General features: G+C 41.1%; 1 protein-coding gene across 2 annotated transcripts in view; it reads left to right on the top strand.

Annotated features, from left to right (window-relative positions):
* The window catches only part of DNAJC11 (DnaJ heat shock protein family (Hsp40) member C11), a 74,947-nt gene that overhangs the window by 2,400 nt on the left and 54,256 nt on the right, over nt 1–18,291 (top strand). The window lies entirely within an intron of this gene.

Genomic DNA, 18,291 nt, shown 5'->3' on the forward strand with positions numbered 1-18,291 from the left:
TAAATACCCAAGTTACTACTTAGCATTTGCTTTGATTATGCATTAGTTTTTATGCAAATGGTGAACACACATAGCTGGTTATATAATTGTATGATTAGTATGTTCAGGAAATCATGCTTGCACATACATTGCATGATCAAGAAAGGGGCGGATAACTCCACCCCTGGGTGGGAATTTTACTATGTTAATTAAGCAAGTTGAAGTGAGGACAGCAAGGGGCTGCTTCTGCACAGGTCCGGCCCACTGGTTGAAGCTGGTTTTCATACTTCATTGCTTCAACAGGATATTATTGACCACCAAAAGCGGAATTTGGCCCAACGAGAGGGTTGCATTTCATTACCTTCTGGTTTACATACAATTCTTTTCTTTGTATCCTAGCAACAGGGAGAGAAACAAGTTACTTTCAGGTATTCGGTCATCCTACATCCATCACTTACACATATGGTTAGAAGAAGAGAATATCACATATTTATACAGTTGCTGTCGATTCTTAAGTTTGATGCCATTTAAATGTAACTAGTATTATCTTCAAAAGACAATCCTTAAAGCTTAATATCAATGCGTTCAGAAACTTTTTTCCCTAAAAATCTCAACTTGGAGCAACCTGAGAGATAAAACCAAGGAATTCTATTTAAAAATTGCAAGTATAATACATCATTGTAACAATTAGAGCAATATAGAAATGTCAAAAATCAGATTAAATCCCCCTTTCCTTTATTACAAATAAAATATCCCCTTAAATTTGTATTTCAGAGCATCAAACAGGCAATTAGATAGGGCCACTTAATTCTGCTATAAAGAAGATTCATGTCATCTTTAGTGATTCCCTTTCTGTAGCATTCTAGATTTTCTGTTTACAGGGTGGAGCCATCCTTTAACTTCCTGCCCCTCATGGGGGTAGGGGTTGGGATTTATTGTCACCTGGGCACACTGAAACCAAATTGTCATCTCTGCTGTAGTGTGTCAGATGCGTTGCCCCTCCCTCCTCCCCTTTTCCCCCCCTCCCCCTCCCTCCCTCCCCTTCCCCCCATCCCAGTTCTCTGTTCTCTTTGTCTATTTGCTGCATGTTCTTCTTTGTCCACTTCTGTTGCTGTCAGCAGCATGGGAATCCGTGTTTCCTTTTGTTGTGTCATCTTGTGTCAGCCCTCCGTGTGTGCAGCACCATTCCTGGGCAGGCTGCACTTCCTTTCGCGCCGGGTGGCTCTTTTTACGGGGCGCACTCCTTGCGCATGGGGCTCCCCTATGCGGGGGATGCCCCTGCATGGCAGGGCACTTCTTGCGTGCATCAGCACTGCGCATGGGCCAGCTCCACACGGGTCAAGGAGGCCCGTGGTTTGAACCGCGAACCTCCCATGTGGTAGACGGACGCCCTTACCACTGGGCCAAGTCCGCCGCCAAAAGGGTCATTCTTGTTGGCAGTGCTTATAACCTGCTTTATGAGAGTTGTTAAGTGAAAAACGGTTGTTGAGTAAAAAGGTATTTTCTTGCAGTCCACTTACAGAGATCAGTGTTCTGGAATCTTCACCCTTCTAGAACAGCCATGAAACTAGAAGTGCAAAAATATCCCTATGAATAAAAAGTTTCCCAAAGTCGTTGCCTTTTCAATATCTTTCCTGATACAGGGTGCTATTGCTCTTTCCACAGTTTTTGGCTGCTGGTTTTTTCTGGCTGCAGGTTACAGCCTTAGGATGGAGAGGCTGATCATTTGGGTTTGGGCTTCAGATGGGAAAGAAAGGGCTAGAGCAGTGGAGGCAGATCCACTGACCACTGTGGGGTAGACCTGGGGAATGAAATTATCCACACAGGAGGAGGCAGCTGAGCCAGGTACATGCTGGGGTCCCTAAAGCTGTGAATAAACTTTTTATTCATTCATTGCTCATCTATCGTCACTGTGGGCAGTTGATTTAGTCTTAATGAGGGCTAAAAAGATGGGTTTGAGAAAGTCCATTCTTTCAAGAATCTGCCCATCTACATTATGTTTAGTGTTTAATATTCGTAACAATAACCCTGGTTAAAATGTGCCTGTTGGGCATGCAGGGTTAAGTCTTGGTTGTCCAGAAACATAACCAGATGACCACATTCCTTAGGGTGTCCAGGAATTAAGGAGGCTGAGGAGCATTGTCATTAAGAGCAGGAAGGAAGCGGACTTGGCCCAGTGGTTAGGGCGTCCGTCTACCACATGCCAGGTCTGCGGTTCAAACCCCGGGCCTCCTTGACCCATGTGCAGCTGGCCCATGCGCAGTGCTGATAATGTGCAAGGAGTGCCCTGCCACGCAGGGGTGCCCCTGCGTAGGGGAGCCCCACTCGCAAGGAGTGTGCCCTGTAAGGAGAGCTGCCCAGCGCAAAAGAAAGTGCAGCCTGCCCAGGAATGGTGCCGCCCACACGGAGAGCTGACGCAACAAGATGACCCAACAAAAAGAGACACAGACTCCCGTGCCGCTGACAACAACAGAAGTGGACAAAGAAGAACACACAGAAAATGGACACAGAGAACAGACAACTGGGGCGGGGGTAGGGAAGGGGAGAGAAACAAAAAAATAAATAAAGTCTCATGAAATGACCGTTCCCTTTTAAAAAAAAAAAAAAAAAAGCAGGTGCTTCAGCTGGTGCTGAGCCTCCACCTACTTATCTGCAAAGTGGAGGCAGCAGTACTTCTGGCAAATTGAGTTACTGGAAAGATAAAAGGGAGACAGCATAGTAGAGGGGGTGGACTTTGGCTTTGCAGCCAGGTAGTCCTGTATTCACATACCATTTTTACCAGCCTCGGAGTGGTATGCCTCTAAGCTAGTCATTTAACCTTTGTGATCCTTGTTTTCTGTTTCTTAGATTTTGATAAGCATGAGGTTTTGCTCATTTTAAAAAGACACGCGTGTATATAGAAACCATTGATATGCTTCATTCTCTGGTAAAATTTGCAATCCTTATATAATATCAATTTAAAAAAAAAAAAGACATCATGGTATGGATTCTTGAGGCTTTCTTTATTCTTTCTGTTCAAAATCCTGAGTTTGTCTCTTCCAAAGAATTATCTCCCTGAACTCTCTTTCCTGCAGGGTCCTGAATTTGACTTGAGGAGTGGGGATTTTCCGGAAGCTGGGGCACAGAGAACAGACAACTGGGGTGGGGGTGGTTGGGGCGGGTGCAGAGTCAGGAAAAAATGTAAAAAGACAGTGTCACATTCACTGCATTTGATGAATACACCTTGGAGCACTACTGCACTGCCTGGATTACAGTTTACATTGTCGTCCACACTCTCCCCCAGTCCATCTGGTGGGCTGATGAAAGGGCTGTTGATGTGGGAGAAGTGGGTGGTTGGGGAGTGGGGTATATGGGAACTTCTTATTTTTTGGTGTAGCATTTTGTGTGATCTATGTATCTTTTAAAAAAAGACATAATAATAAAGACAGTGTCAGGGTAAAGGCAGAGTGGGAGCAAAGAAAAAGTTACAAGCTGTCCACTTTGAAGGGGCCTGGCCGAGAGGTAAAGACCTGATCAGAGACAAAGGTTCTGCCACCCAGCACGGGAGGACAAAGCATTAGGTTCAGGAGGGTGCCCTGGAGGTGGGCTTCAGAGACGGTTCCTGTGGTCTTACCTGTGGGTGGGGAGGAAGTTGTTGAGTATGCCCAGCCAATGTCATCTCATGCTGTAATTAGCAAACACCATGAAGTTAAAATTAAAAGTGTATTTCTTTAAATGAACCATAAGCTGGGTATTACCTCTCTGCTTTGGGCATTTCAAATAATTGCTTCTTGAAATTTTAATGCTCTAGTTCTGCATTATTCTTTTTTTTTTCCTGAAAGAGAATTCAATGGAAAGCTTTTGTATTTGCTGTGAGGTCAGAAATAAAACAAGGGAGAAGAAAATGTGGGACATGCAAACAGCTTGTTTTGCTTAGCTATGGAATTTTAGTGTTTACTTTTATTAAACTTTCATTTTAATGTTATCTATGTATTTTATTTATATCCTACCTTGTTCAAGAAAGGATTTAAGACAATTAATAGAGATGAATAAATAAAATAGTATAAATGTTTTAAAAGAGGCACACAATAGAAAGGAAAAAAGAAAGACCATTGGCAGTCACCACTATTGTGGCACCTACATTGTTCAGATCCCACTGTCTTGAAGGAGCTCACGGCTCAAAGTGGAGCTTTCTCTGAGATGGTAGCCTTCATGCTACGTGCCTGTTTGGCTCTTGACTCTTGGACTCACTTGTGCAAACCCTGAGTGCGTGGTGTCCTCTCCCTCATTTGCAGGAGCCAGGGAATGCTTCAGGAGTAAAATGCCAAGCCAACAGAGATAAACCATGAGAAAGCTGCGTGAGTGGACAGTAGTGTAACAGATGAACATCAATAAGAGTAGGAGAAAGGCTTTTAGGGGAAACTAAGCCAAACTCTTGATGTGAAGGTAGGATCGGAACCCAGGTAGAAACTCTGGAACTCACTTCTCAAAGACCCTGGCCTTTTTATTTACTGGCACCAAATAAGTATATGGACCTGACCAGGAAGAGTAATGAAAATGAAGTGTACAATAGAAAAATACTTCCTAAGCCTTTGGAAAGACCTCTGCTCAAGTAACAGAATTTCTGTTCCTTTGGCCCATTTGTCCTCTTGTTCTGTTGTCAGCAGGGATGTGTAGTGGAAGCCACAATCTTCTACCCTAATCCCAGTGAACCTTTAAGGTTCCATGGCCCTACCTTCCTCTCCCACCCTTTTTTAGAGTTTAGGATTCTACCATTAGTAATTATCTAATCATTTTTGAATTTATATTGTTATCTTGGGGGTAATAGGGTCTGGGCCTTTTTTCCTCCCTTTTATATTAAAGTAAGCTTATTCAAAAGGTATTCCTAGTTATAGAAACTTGGAATTGTTTAATGAAGGCTCCTATGAAGCTTTTCTGACTCATTCATGACTTGTTTCTCTCCTAAGCTTTTCTCTTTCCAAAGTGCAGGGTTCTAAAACTGCCTCCAGGCACACTTCCAAAGTCATCTGTAATAAAGTCTGCCCACCTTGTCTCTGTAGTCAACAAAAATGTGACAGAGTTCAGGGTCTGAATCACTCAGCCCAGCTCCTTCCACGTTAAACTCTGTGGGCATTATCGGTGGTGGTTGAAATGGGCAGCCTGGCCGTGGGGCTTCCAAAGGGCTCGTCGTAAAAACAGCAGCTTAAAGAGCATGGCCTCTTTTTTTTTTTTTTTTTTTTTAAAGATTTATTTATTTCTCTCCCCTTCCCCCCTACTCCGGTTGTCTGTTCTCTCTGTCTATTTGCTGCATCTTCTTTTGTTCACTTCTGTTGTCAGCGGCACGGGAATCTGTGTCTCTTTTTTGCTGCGTCATCTTGCTGTGTCAGCTCTCCCCGTGTGCGGCACCATTCTTGGGCAGGCTGCACTTTCGCCCTGGGAGGCTCTCCTTACGGGGTGCACTCCTTGCGCGTGGGGCTCCCGTACGCGGGGGACACCCCAGCGTGGCACGGCATTCCTTGCGCGCATCAGCACTGCTTGTGGGCCAGCTCCACACGGGTCAAGGAGGCCCAGGGTTTGAACCACGGACCTCCCATGTGGTAGACGGACGCCCTAACCACTGGGCCAAGTCCACTGCCCAGGAGCATAGCCTCTTGAGTCAGGTTTGAGTTTGACTTTCTAGGACCTGGAGCAAGTTACTTAACTTCTTGAAGCCTGTTTCTTCATCCATAAACTCCAGATAATAATTTTACTGTCTAGGGCTGTGGTGAGCAGTAAGTGAGAATGTGCGTAAAGGGCTTAGCATAGTAATGGGCATAACACTTACTATGTAAAGTAAATGCCAGTATATTCTTATTTGTATCATGAGAATAAAAGTTAGTGAGTAACATTCTTACAGATTTATAATTCTTTACATAATTCAGGTGAGTCATTTGTCTGATCAGTACAGTGTAAATATCTGTTCCCTCTCTTTAGTTGCCTTTCACTCTCATAAGATACCTTTTGATGAACCAAAGTTTAGTTTGACCAGGTCACAGCATCACTAGTTTCTAGCCACTTTGTAGGTCAGGTGTGCAAACCAGGTAAGCTCTATTTTAGACAAGTCATTTAATCTTTTTAAATTTTATTCTAATTTTTAAAGATATTTAGATTATGTAAAAGTCACATAAAAAATATAGGGGATTCCCATATGCCCTGCTTCCCACACCACTCACATTTACCCACATTAACAACATCCTTCATTGGTGTGGTACATTCATTGCAATTGATGAACACATTTTGGAGCACTGCCACTAAACATGAATTAGAGTTTACATTGTAGTTTATATTCTCTCCCACACAGTTCTGTAGGTTTTGGCAAGATATATAATGGCTTGTATCTGTCATTGCAATGTCATTCAGGACAATTCTCAAATCTTGAAAATGCCCCTGTATTACACCTGTGTTTCATCTCCCTGACCTCAGAACCTCCAGTGGCCACTGCCTCCACATCAATGATGTAAGTTTTTCCGTTACTAGAATCACAATAAACCTATCGTATAATACCAGTAAGTCCACTCTAGTCCAATCCTGAGGATTCTGGGATGTTGATGCCCACTCCACCTCTAATTGAGAGGGGGCTTCAGTCCTATATGGCCGATGGATGGGATTCTCTTGCTTGCAGTTATAAACTCTCAGATCCTTGGTGTGGTGATTGTCCATCATCACCTCCTTCTTAAATGTCCTGGATGAGTTCAATGAACTGGAGAGCAGGTCTTGCAACCCCATTGAGGCTCAGGGCCTGGCTGGTACCTGGACAGCCCAAAGATTCAAGTCTCTTGGATGTACACCTACTAACTCTGGTACCAAGGTTTTCCCTTGAGCTCTTTATTTCTTTGTCCAGTTCCCTCCAGATCGATGCCCTGAAGCCTCCTGCTCTGTGGGTTCCCAGAACAGCTCACTTGGGTAGGCTTTTGCCCCTTTGCAGTCGTTTTTTGCAAGAGAGCTCGGGAGTGCCCACCTAAGCCGACACTATCTTGCCAGAACTCCCATTTAATCTTTCTGCTCTTCAGTGTTTTCATCTGTAAAATGGGGATTCAAACACTTAAAGTATTAAATGGAGAAATATCAGTGGAAGTATTTGCTTAGACATTAATATAAATCTGTAAATGCATTTGACACCCTGAACAATCCTGAAATCCCTTTCAACTTATGTGATGCTCTGCTCTCTTGGTCCTCCTTTTTCACCTTGCCAGCTGTTCATTCTCTCTTCCTTAGCTATTCATTTCCCGAGGTTCAGTCCTCACCTCCTTGGCTCTTTTAAAAATCTCTTGCTTCAGCCTTCCCTCTCTCTCTGCCTTCAGGACATTATGCTTAGGTGTTCAAATTCATCTTTCCCCTAAGCTTGATTACTTCCCAATTTGTCCCTAACCCATGCTTCCTGCCAGAAAATTTGGCATGCCCTCTTATTTTTCCTCGCCACAGAGTATTCAGTAATCAAACCCGTTTTGGAGGCCCCATAGATCCACTCAGTCCCCGAATCCTGTTAGGACTTGGGCCAACTCTGACCCCTTAATTTCCATTTTGGGCCATTGGCCAACCCTTATAGCCTTAATCCTCAATTTCTGCTGGACTTTCCTTTTAGTTCTTTCTGGTTTGGTTTTTCTTTCAGTTTTCTATCAGTTTTAGTCAAGCTGTGCCAAATTGACATTAGCAAACTGGACTGTTCACGTTATTTCCCTACCTAGAAACCTTTTGTAGCTTTCTGTTGTTTCTTGGGTAAAGGCCCAAGGGCTCCATTTTAAAGCCCCTTATAGATGAATTGTTTTCTCTGTTTTCTGTTTACTTTGTGGTGATGATCTGGCTCCCCCACTGCATGTGGTCAGGGACCACAGCTGAGGGGTCACTAGGCATGTGACAGCTACGTAGCAAATGCTCACTGAGTGAACAAACAGGTGGATGGGTGCCCAAATTATTTTCTTGCTTCCTGCCTACTTGCACTCCTTCACTCTTTTTTTCTTTTTCTTTTTTTTTTTTTTCTTTTTTTTTTTTTTTGAGGTACTGTGGACCAGGGATTGAACCTGAGACCTCGTATGTGAGAAGCCAGCACTCAACCACTGAGCCACATGGGCTCCCCTGCATTGTTTTTTTTGTTTGTTCTGCTTGTTTATTTTTTATTTTTCTAGGAGGCACAGGAAGAGAATCCAGGACCTCCCATGTGGGAAGCAGGCACTTAACTGTTTGAGCCACATCCACTTCCCTGACTTTTGCCCGTTTGGTCCATGTGCTCCGTCTCCCTGTTCCCTGATACCTGCCTTTTCCCTCAGGGTGTGCTCATGCCCTGAAACATGTTAGCTCATCTTCGCGCTTCGGCCTGAGAGGCCTTTGAAATCCTTTCATGTTCCCATTGAGAAACCACTGCTTCCACACAGTTCTCTGTCCATTCTGACTGCCCTGGACTTCTTTCCCCCCCATTAATATTAGCTTTTAGTCTTATATTGTTTAGTTAAATCCATGTGTGATAGGTTTATTGGGTAGGGGGGGCACATTTAGCTTATAGTCTTGAAGCAAGGACATTATATTTCTCTTGTGCCTGCTGTTGTACGTAGAGCAAAGTTGGTGGGTGGCAGGGCTGTGTATGAGAGGGACTGTGGGTTGCAGCTTCAGCCTGTGTAGCCAGAACCTTTACAAAATTCAGCAGGAAACTTTTACCAAGTGCTCCTCAGTAGTTTGCTTGCTTGCTTGCTTCTTTTGGTTCCTTATCTGTAAGTGGCTTAGTCTTCTAGTATAATCAGTAACCTGGTGCTAAACCCTTCATAGACCTGCTTCCGGTGGGCGGGCGGGGGTTTCCTACGAGCAGAGCCGCCCTGCTGCAATCTATGATAGCAATTAGTGTGCAGCACCCTTTTCTTTTCATGGAACAGCTCTTACTCAGCATAAAACAACCATTCTGTCTTAGTGTTAATTAGCTCTGAAATCTGCTTTTTCCTTTAAATTGTATGAGCACCAAGTATCATTAAAAATTACAGGTTTCTGTTAGCTGATATAGTTTATTTCAGTCAGATTTTTGTGGAACACATGGACAGTAATGAATCTTCAATTGTGGTAATTAGGCAGACTTCCCAAAATTCGATAGAATTTAGTTGGTGGAAACTTAGTTGCTGAAATACAATAATGTAGATACAGCCTGGAAGTTTGAGCTGGAAATTATAGGTTTCAGCAACAAAAAACTGGTGGCGCAGCCATTCCTCAAAGGAGTGTTAGAGCTCCTACTAAACCGCTCCTGGCATGCTCTATTAAGTGCTCAGTGTTGAGTTAAAGATCTTCATTGTGGTGGCTTCTGGTGCTGGGCACCACCTCTCATTGGCTCTCCACTTGCCCGGCGGGCTAGGACTGCCCCTGCTGTCCCCTGGTGGTGGGTGGGGCTGCATGACTAGGTCTGGCCCTGAGCTGTGAGTGGCAGTGATGCGTCACTTCCGGCCTGAAGCACTTAAATGCCAGTGTGAGCTGAAGGCACCCAGGCTCGTCCATCTGCCCGAGTGACTGGCAGTGGTACCAAGGGGTGGCCACTCTATCTGGCAGGGACCTGAGGACACTGCCAGGCAGAGTGCCCAGCTGACCTGAGATGGAGGTATAAAGTGAGGGAGAAAGAAACCTTTTGAAGTCTTGGAATGTATCACTGAGGCTCACAGTTCTCAAACATTTTGGTGTCAGGACTGCTTTACATTCTTAAATTATTGAGGACAAAAGAACTTTTGTTTATGTGGATCACAATATTTAATCAGAAATTAAAACTCAATAATTGATAAAATATTATAAAATAAGACAATGTACTTATTGTATTTTATTTCAATATAGGCACATACACAAAAGGATTTCAGAGTAACTAGATTAGTGATGTGGTTGCAGATAATGGAGATATTATAGCAGATATAACCAAAACTACCTATTAAGAACCCAGAAGAAGTACTGAGAACCAATTGAGTTAATCTCTGAGAACTCCTGTATTAATACCCTAAAACTACCACTTTAGAAATTTCAAGGAAACTTAGGAATACATAAGTACACATTCCTTTAGCCCACCAGAATAATTGTGTCATCACACATCATGTAGACTCTGGAAAATTCCACCATACCTTTATGAGATAATGAAAGTGAAAAAGGCCAATAACAGCTCAGTATTATCGTGGAAATCTTAGTATTGTTAAGAAAATAGTCTTGACCTTGCAGACCTCCTAACTGAGATGCAGGGATTTCCTAGAGTCCCCAGACCATACTTTGAGAACCATGAACCAGCCTGTTCAGACTTAAAAGAATTGTGTTCCTCACACTGCCACATTTTAGCTTACTTTTACATGAAGATAGAAAATAAAGCAGAGAGGCAGTATACTTTTTGAATGTCGCCATGGAGTTATTCCAAAGATAGTTTCCATTACTAGGATTTAAATAAGTGAAAACGTAGTAGCAACTTCATCAGTTACTAAGTTGTTTAAGGGAAGCAAGTGTAATGAAATTTGAGTCCGGAGACTTTTCTAACTGTGACACTACAGCAGAAATTAGAAAAGAGATAACTGATAGATTTGATTCTATAAAAATGAGAGACTTTAAAAGAAAACTCTTAAAACCTAAAAAAAAAATTATAAACACAAAAGACCCAAAAGAAAATCGACAATATGTTTATTTGATGAACAAAATATTCACATTTTAATAAATATAAGGAAGTCAAAAAGAACAAAAAATACAAAGGAAATGAATACGTTATTTCATAAAAGAGGAAATGTATACTGCAAATAAATAAAAGGAAAAAATGTTCGTCTTCACTAATTAAAAAAAACCTGCAAATTAAAACAGCATACCTTTTCCTTTTGCCTATGGACTGACAAAGATTTCTTAAAACGGTATAGTACACAGTGCTGATGACAGTGCAGAAGCCTGCCTGCCAGGAAACAGGGAGTTTATTCTCAGGAGAAGTGGAACGAAAGGGTCTTTAGAGTCTATACACCAGACACAATGGAGGACAAGAGTTAACCCCTAACAAAAACAGGCAATAAATGCAAGTTTATACCCTGTATGGTGAGAATTCCCACTTTTTCCATTTCTTTTCTGGACTTTCCCCTGAAGAAACTTCCCTATCAAGGAGAAAAGATTTATAGAGACTTATAGATACTAGTATTTGGGAGTCAGCCAAATGAAACCTCCAGGTCTCCTCCAGTCATTACAGAGGAACCCTTCAGATGGCAAGGCCTGTGCTTATATACAGAGCTTCCTAAGAGCTTTTTAATGTCTTAATGTCCAATATGAATGAGACTATGCCAAGAAACATCAAATGTTTGAGGGAAAGGCTACAATGTGAAAGGCCAAGACCATGCAAGCAGAAAATAGAAACTAGAGGGAAGCAATTTAGGGAGTTAGAAAATGTCAGGAAAATAGTATTGTCCTACTACATGTAAAAATAAGAACAAGGTTTTACTTTACAAAGAAATATGGAAAAAAGAGTTCTAAGAAATTAAAAATAAGATAAATTTTTTGAAATTGTTTATAAGGCCAGAAGATAAAGTTGAGGAACTCTCCAAGAAAGTAAAGAATTAGAATATCAGTTCACGGAGATTAAACAAAATAAAATCAAAAGGAAGACATTATAAAACAATAAAAGAAAATTTTCCCAGAATTAAAATATGGGAAATTCTAAATGGAAAAGTACCATCAAGTAACTAGCTTAGAGAATGGGGGGGGTGGGGGGCAGGGTGGAACCATCTGACAAAGAGAGGGCCCCAAAAATTTCATGTTTACTCCCACCCTCTCTTTATAAAGGAAACTACAGAATGTTGAACTCTACCAAAGAAAGGAAGAAAATCCAGAAAAAGAAGGGCAGAAGATATAGAAAAGAGGGGAGCCAGTCCTGGAGAGATGCAAAGGGATTCCTAGGAAGATGGTACCAGGAAATGCTAGGTGAAGTTTGTTCATTAGGCCTAACAACTCAGAGTGCAGAGTTCTTGAGGAAGAATACTTCTCAAGAAGAAGAAGAAAAGCAACTGATGGACTTTCCAAGTCAGAGGAGTTGGAGAATTATTAGTGAAACACGGAAAAGCTAAGCAAATGAAAAGCATGAGGCAATTATTAATTCCAGGAAAAATAAAAAGTTGTTCAAGAAAAGAAGTATAATCATAGTATACTGACTCAGCTGTGAATTCTAGTTTCGTAGCCATAATAAAGAAAATGTTGTATATTGATTAAACCGAAGTTCTAACAACTATATAATAGGAAGAAGAGGAAAGAGAAGCAGAGAGAAGTGGAAGAGGACTAAATTCTCATAATGGGTAGATCTAGTCTAAAATATAAAACTTAAGAATAGAGTACAGGTGTGTTATTTAGAAATGTGAAAGTGCTTACGTCTGAGGACTAGGATAGGTAATTAATGTTTTTGGTTAAAAGTCTAGTAGTTCTGGGGGAATGGGGGGAAGAGATGAGATGTGGGGGCATTTTCGGGACTTTGAGTTGTCCTGGGTGATGCTGCAGAGACAGTTACTGGACATTGTATGTCCTCCCATGGCCCACTGGATGGAACATGGGAGAGTGTGGGCTATGATGTGGACCATTGACCATGAGGTGCAACGATGCTCAGAGCTGTATTCACCAAATGCAATGAATGTCTCATGATGATGGAGGGGATTGTTGCTGTGGGGGGAAGAGTGGGGTGAGGGGGGTGGGGGGTATATGGGGAACTCATATTTTTTTAATGTAATAGTAAAAAAATAAAGACCAAAAATGTCTAGTAGTTCTGTTTATAAACAGTTTATGTATTCCTTTGATAGAATTAAAAATAATTAACTGGTAAACAGTTTCTGGAAAGCAGTTTAGTGGACTAAAGAAGAAACCTTAAGGCGTTATATACCCTTTTACCCAACAATTCTAGAAACTTATTTTCAAAAAGATAATCATGGCTAGGTACAAAGTTTTAGCTCTAGGGATACATACTGCAGCCTGTTTAAAACAAATGAAAATTGTTAATAGAGAGTTGGTAAATAAACTCCGATGATGCCACATTATGGAATGCTGTTTAGCCATTTGAAATGGTATGAACAGGAGCGGTTTGGCTGAAACAGCTGGGTTCCCAGTGCCTTCTAAAAAAGATGACCAGACAGATGAGGGAGCCATCAGGGGGTAAGAGTGGGGAATAGTATGGAAAATAGTGTTAAAAAAAAACCCACAAAAACTTTAATATGAAAAAACAGTTCAGAAAATTGTATTACATAAGAATTAAAATTTTACTAACATAGTTGGTTAAGCTGCCTTTTGTTATTTTTTGAAGTGGAAATAAAGTTAAAAAAAATTTTTACTTTAAAATATGTTTTTCTTATCTGTTTTTTCCATTTTATCCAAGCACTTTACTCATTTCTTTAAACTGCTTTGACCTCAAAGAATTGATGCCATGTTTCTCTCTATGTTGATAACAAAATTTCTGCTGATATTTCTGAAGAGAAAGTTACTTTTGTTCCATATCCTCACCAGCCCTTGATATTCTGTCTTTTTAATCGTAGCCATTTTAGTGGGTGTGTAGTGGTATCTCTTTGTGTTTTTAACTTGCATTTCTCTAATGACTAAGGATGTTGTGTCTTTTCCTGTTTTAATTGGCCATTCCCATATCCTAGTTAAAGAATAATGTTTAAATCTTTTACTCATTATTTTATTGGGTTGTCTTCTTCAGTTATAATAGCTCTTTATATATTCTGGATACAAGACTATCACATACATGTTTTACAAATATTTTTCTTTTACTATCTTCTAAAGGAAATATTTAACCCAAGTTATAACGATTTTCTCCTGCTTTCGTCTAAAAGATTTATAGTTTCAGCTCTGACATTTAGATCTCTGTTCCATTTTGAAGTGATGGAAGGTGAAGGCTAAGGTTCTTTTTTTTTTTTTGTATGGTTGTTCACTTCTAGCATCATCTGTTGAAGACTATCTTTCCCCCCCCATTGAATTGCCTTGACACTGTTGTTAAAAATCTAGACACTCTTCTGCTTCATTGAGCTGTGTGTCTGTTCTTTCATTAATACCACACTGAATTTATTTCTGGAGCCATGTAAATCTCGAAATTAGGTGATGTGAGTCCTCCAGTTTTGTTCTTTTTCAAAGTTATTTTGGCAATTCTAGATAAGTAAAGTTTATTTTTGCTCCATATCCTTTGATTTTTCATATATTTAGAATTTGCTTGTTAAGAGCCTGCTGGGATTTTGATGAACCTGTAGATAACTTTGGGGAGAATTTTTATCTTAATAATATTGAATCTTTTGATGCACAAACATGGTTTATCTCTCCATTAGTTTAGGTCTTTAGTTTCTGTCAGCAGTGTTTTGTAGTTTTCAGTGTAGAGGTCTTACATATACTTATTAAATTTATCCCTGAGTAGTTCATTTTTATTAAGAATACTCTAAATCAGGGGTTCTTAATGAGGGATCCATGGAAAGATTTCAGGGGGTCTGTGAGCTCGAATTGAAAATTCAGAAAGCATTATTCTTGTGGGGACGTATTGGTGCGGTTGTGTCATAAAACTGTATGCCACTACATTCTGAGAAAGGGTCCGTGTTTTTTACCTGACTGGAACAAAAGTTAACCCCTGCTCTAAATGTATATGTGTTTTTTAAACTTCAATTTCCAGTTGTTGATTGCTAGTACAAAGAAAAATTTCATTTCTGTATATTAGACTTATATACTGTGACCTTGTTAAACTCGCTTAGTTCTAGTAGCATTTTGGAGGACTCTTTATGATTTTCTACATGGTTAATGTCTGGGAGTAAAGACAGTTTAATTTTTCCTTGCCAATCAGTATGCCTTTTATTTACTTTTCAGGCCTTAATGCAGGCAGTTCATTTTGTATAGTATCTAATCTAAAACTTATGTAAGAGACCGCTGAACTTCACAGTCAGGTCACAGGGGACTCTGATGATGAATTTTATGATATACAAAGATTTAATTTATAATATACATACTTTCTTTCCAGTGAAAATATAACCAGGTCCTGGAGATGTTGAAACTTTTCAGACTTAAATCATGATACATCTCTTAATTTTATTATAAAATTTAGAAATAAGTGTATAACTTTAGGTGTTATTTTTAATGATATCATTATTTTTACAATAGTGAAAGAGGTTATCATTTATGAAATACCAAATTTGAATACCTTAGCTTGTCAGTTATAAAAGGCCCAATTTAACATTTTATTGAATGTGGTATTTATTAAAAATGAAACCACTTGTTTCCATTACTTAATCAATAGCATATTAAGCCATTTATTAATATGACTAATTAAAAAGGTCTTGTAGAACTAGGTATTCTACTCCCTTGCCATCCAGTTTAATAATCAGTGGATAGCAATTTAACCTAGAGTCCGTCAAATCTATCTAATGCTGCAGAAAGAAAGTAATTTGTAACAGCTATTTAGGGAAGAATGAGCCCCTGTTAAATTATCAAATGTGTAAAACTACTTGCAGAAGATAAAGTTTATGTGTCTATTATTATTTACTCACCTAAAACAGTAGGCTTTGGTTCAGGTGGTGTATCATAAGCGTGGCTGGAAGTAATTAACTGTGGCGGGAGAAAGGAGCCTCTGTGGTAGGAGAAGAAATGACAAGCTGCAGAAGTGCAAATAATGGAGGCCTATCTTTTCGTTGTTGTTGAAGTAGACAACACATACAAAAAGATGCACATATCTCAATGAATTTTCACAAACTGACAAAAAGAGAAAGTACAGGCCACTTCATGAGTGTTGGTGCCACCTCGCACTAGATGACTTACTCGGGATTGCTCCACTTGTAGTCTCTGTGCCACCAAGGGGGTGTCAGTGTCGGGTTGTTAGAACAACGATTGCTAGGGAGTGGATGTAGCTCAAGTGGTTGAGTGCCTGCTTCCCAGGTACTAGGTTCCGTGTTCTGTCCCCCAGTCCTCCTTGTATTAGCCAAATGGGTGCTGATGCAAAATACCAGAAATCTCTTGACTTTTATAAAGGATATTTATTTGGGGTAGGAGTTTATAGTTCCCAGGCCATAGAGTATAAGTTACTTCCCTTACCACAGTCTTTTGCCACGTGTTGGAGCAAGATGGTTGCCAACATCTGCCAGGGTTCAGGCTTCCTGGGTTCCTCTCTTCCTGGGGCTGGCTTCTCTATCCTCACAGCCGGGTTCATCTGTGTGTTCACTTCCCGAGGCTCCAGGTCAAGACTCCAGAATCAAAACTCCAACAGCAAAATCTTTTTTTTTTTTTTCAAATTCTACCCAATTTATTCATTTTTTAAAAAATATTACATTCAAAAAATAGCAAAATCTTAATCTCTGTCCTTTGTCATGTCTTTTATCTGAGTCCCCACCAACCAAGGGACAGGGACTCAATGCCCTACTGACGTGGCCCACTCAAAGTCCTAATCATAATTTAATTACACCCAGGTACAGACCAGTTTACAAACATAATCCAGTATCTGTTTTTGGAATTCATAACTATATCAAACTGCTACACTCCTAAAAGCAAACAAACAAATGAAAAAACCAACTCTCACCGTAGAAAGGGGCAGAAGTCCACCTAATTCTTGGAGGCAAGAAGGTACTCAGTCAACAGGCTCCTTGCTCCTTTTCTAAAGAAGTAGTTAATACTTTCCAGGAGCTCCTGATCTAAAACAATATTACGTGCAGATGTGCTTTTGGCTGCGTGAAAAGCAGCCATAGGCTCTGTGATCTGGTTTAAAAGAGAAGCAGAGTGGCTTCAGGTCTGGTTATTTCCTTTCTGAATAACAGAAATATGCAGTTAGAGCTGGAGAGGTCCTTCAGGGTCAGGCCAAGAAACTGGCCTGGCAGGGTGGTGACGGGCTGGGCCTGGGTGTGTGGCACCGTTTCCGCCAGCTCGTGCCCACCGTGTCCTCTGGATGTCTTCCCAGTCACATTTACTGTCTTCCTCGTCATTCTTCAGAATTCCTTGTTTAAAACGTTTCATAAACTTGCGTACATTTCCTGATTTTCTAGCATCTGAATAATGTAGTCCTGTATAAAATTTCATGCCAAAAATTATTACTAATATGAAGTTTTACTTTTTTTCTTGATGAAAAGCTCTTAAGTCCTGGAGTTGGAAGACATTAAAGAGTTGTGGAGGGAAGCAGATTTGGCTCAAGGGATAGGGCTTCTGCCTACCATATGGGAGGACCTGGGTTTGATCCCTGGGGCCTCCCGGTGAAAAGGAAGGGAAAAGGAAGGGAAAAGCATGCCTGCACAGTGAACCAGTGCCCACGTAGCAAGCCAGTGTGGCGAGCTGAGTGCCCACGTGGTGAGAGTGCCCGCATGGTAAGTCAGTGCCCATGCATGTAAGTCACGCAGCAAGATGATGACACAACAAAAGAGAGACAAAGGGGAGAGTCAAGGTGAAGCACAGCAGAAACCAGGAGCTGAGGTAGTACAGCTAATAGGGAACTTCTCTCCACAACAGAGGTCCCCAGGATCAAATCCTGATGAATCCTAGAGGAGAAAAAAATGAGAAGACCAAAAAGAAAAATAGATACAGATCACACAGTGAATGGACACAGACAGCAAAAACAGCAGGGTTGGGGAGGGGGAGGGGAAGAAGGGGGAAATAAATAAATAGATCTATCTTTTAAAAAAAAAAGTTGTGGAAATTCTATACTTGGGCGTTTCCCCTTGCGGCCTTTGTCCCTTGATTACTTCTGGTTCTGTGACCTCTTTCCTTGGGGATCCTTGTTCCAGGCCCTGATCCAAGGGGACAGTCAGTCCTCTCCATCATCACCCAGTACTTGGTGTCTTTACTCTGCCTAGATGGCCAGTTTTTTGGACACCTCTAGCATGTTTTCAATTACCCAGAAAAGTGCCTCTGTTACCAGAGGCCTCCCAAAATAAAAATACTCCTCACCTGACGAATCATCCAGGTAGAGCTACCAGCTCAGTGTCACCTCCAGTAAGTCAATTTGGTGCCTGAGACAAATACGAAAATCAGAAATCAGCATTTCTCAGAAATCTATATGAATGGCCAGACGAACACTGTCCGGTTTTCCGAGGACCTCCAAGGAACTTCCTGGTGGCTGTGAGGCGGGCCAAGCAGAGTGTGGGTTTTATCACTGGACTTCCTTCCTCCCCTCCGGGTGATTAAAACACACCCAGAGCCCGTTTTGCCCTGAGTCACCTGTTCTGTTCGGATGGAACCTTTCGTTCCCCTTCACACACTGCTTTTGTAAACTGCAGAGCTATATGTCTTAGAGAAGGGACGTGGGTTTTCATGTAGGTTGGGAAAGCATTCCTGACTGCTTTATGTGCTGCCCTTTGAAGTTGGAGGTTGAATTAGAGGGTATGTGCCGGTTTCCACATT

Source organism: Dasypus novemcinctus, chromosome 9 (genome assembly GCF_030445035.2).
Source record: "Dasypus novemcinctus isolate mDasNov1 chromosome 9, mDasNov1.1.hap2, whole genome shotgun sequence".
NCBI lineage: Eukaryota > Metazoa > Chordata > Mammalia > Cingulata > Dasypodidae > Dasypus > Dasypus novemcinctus.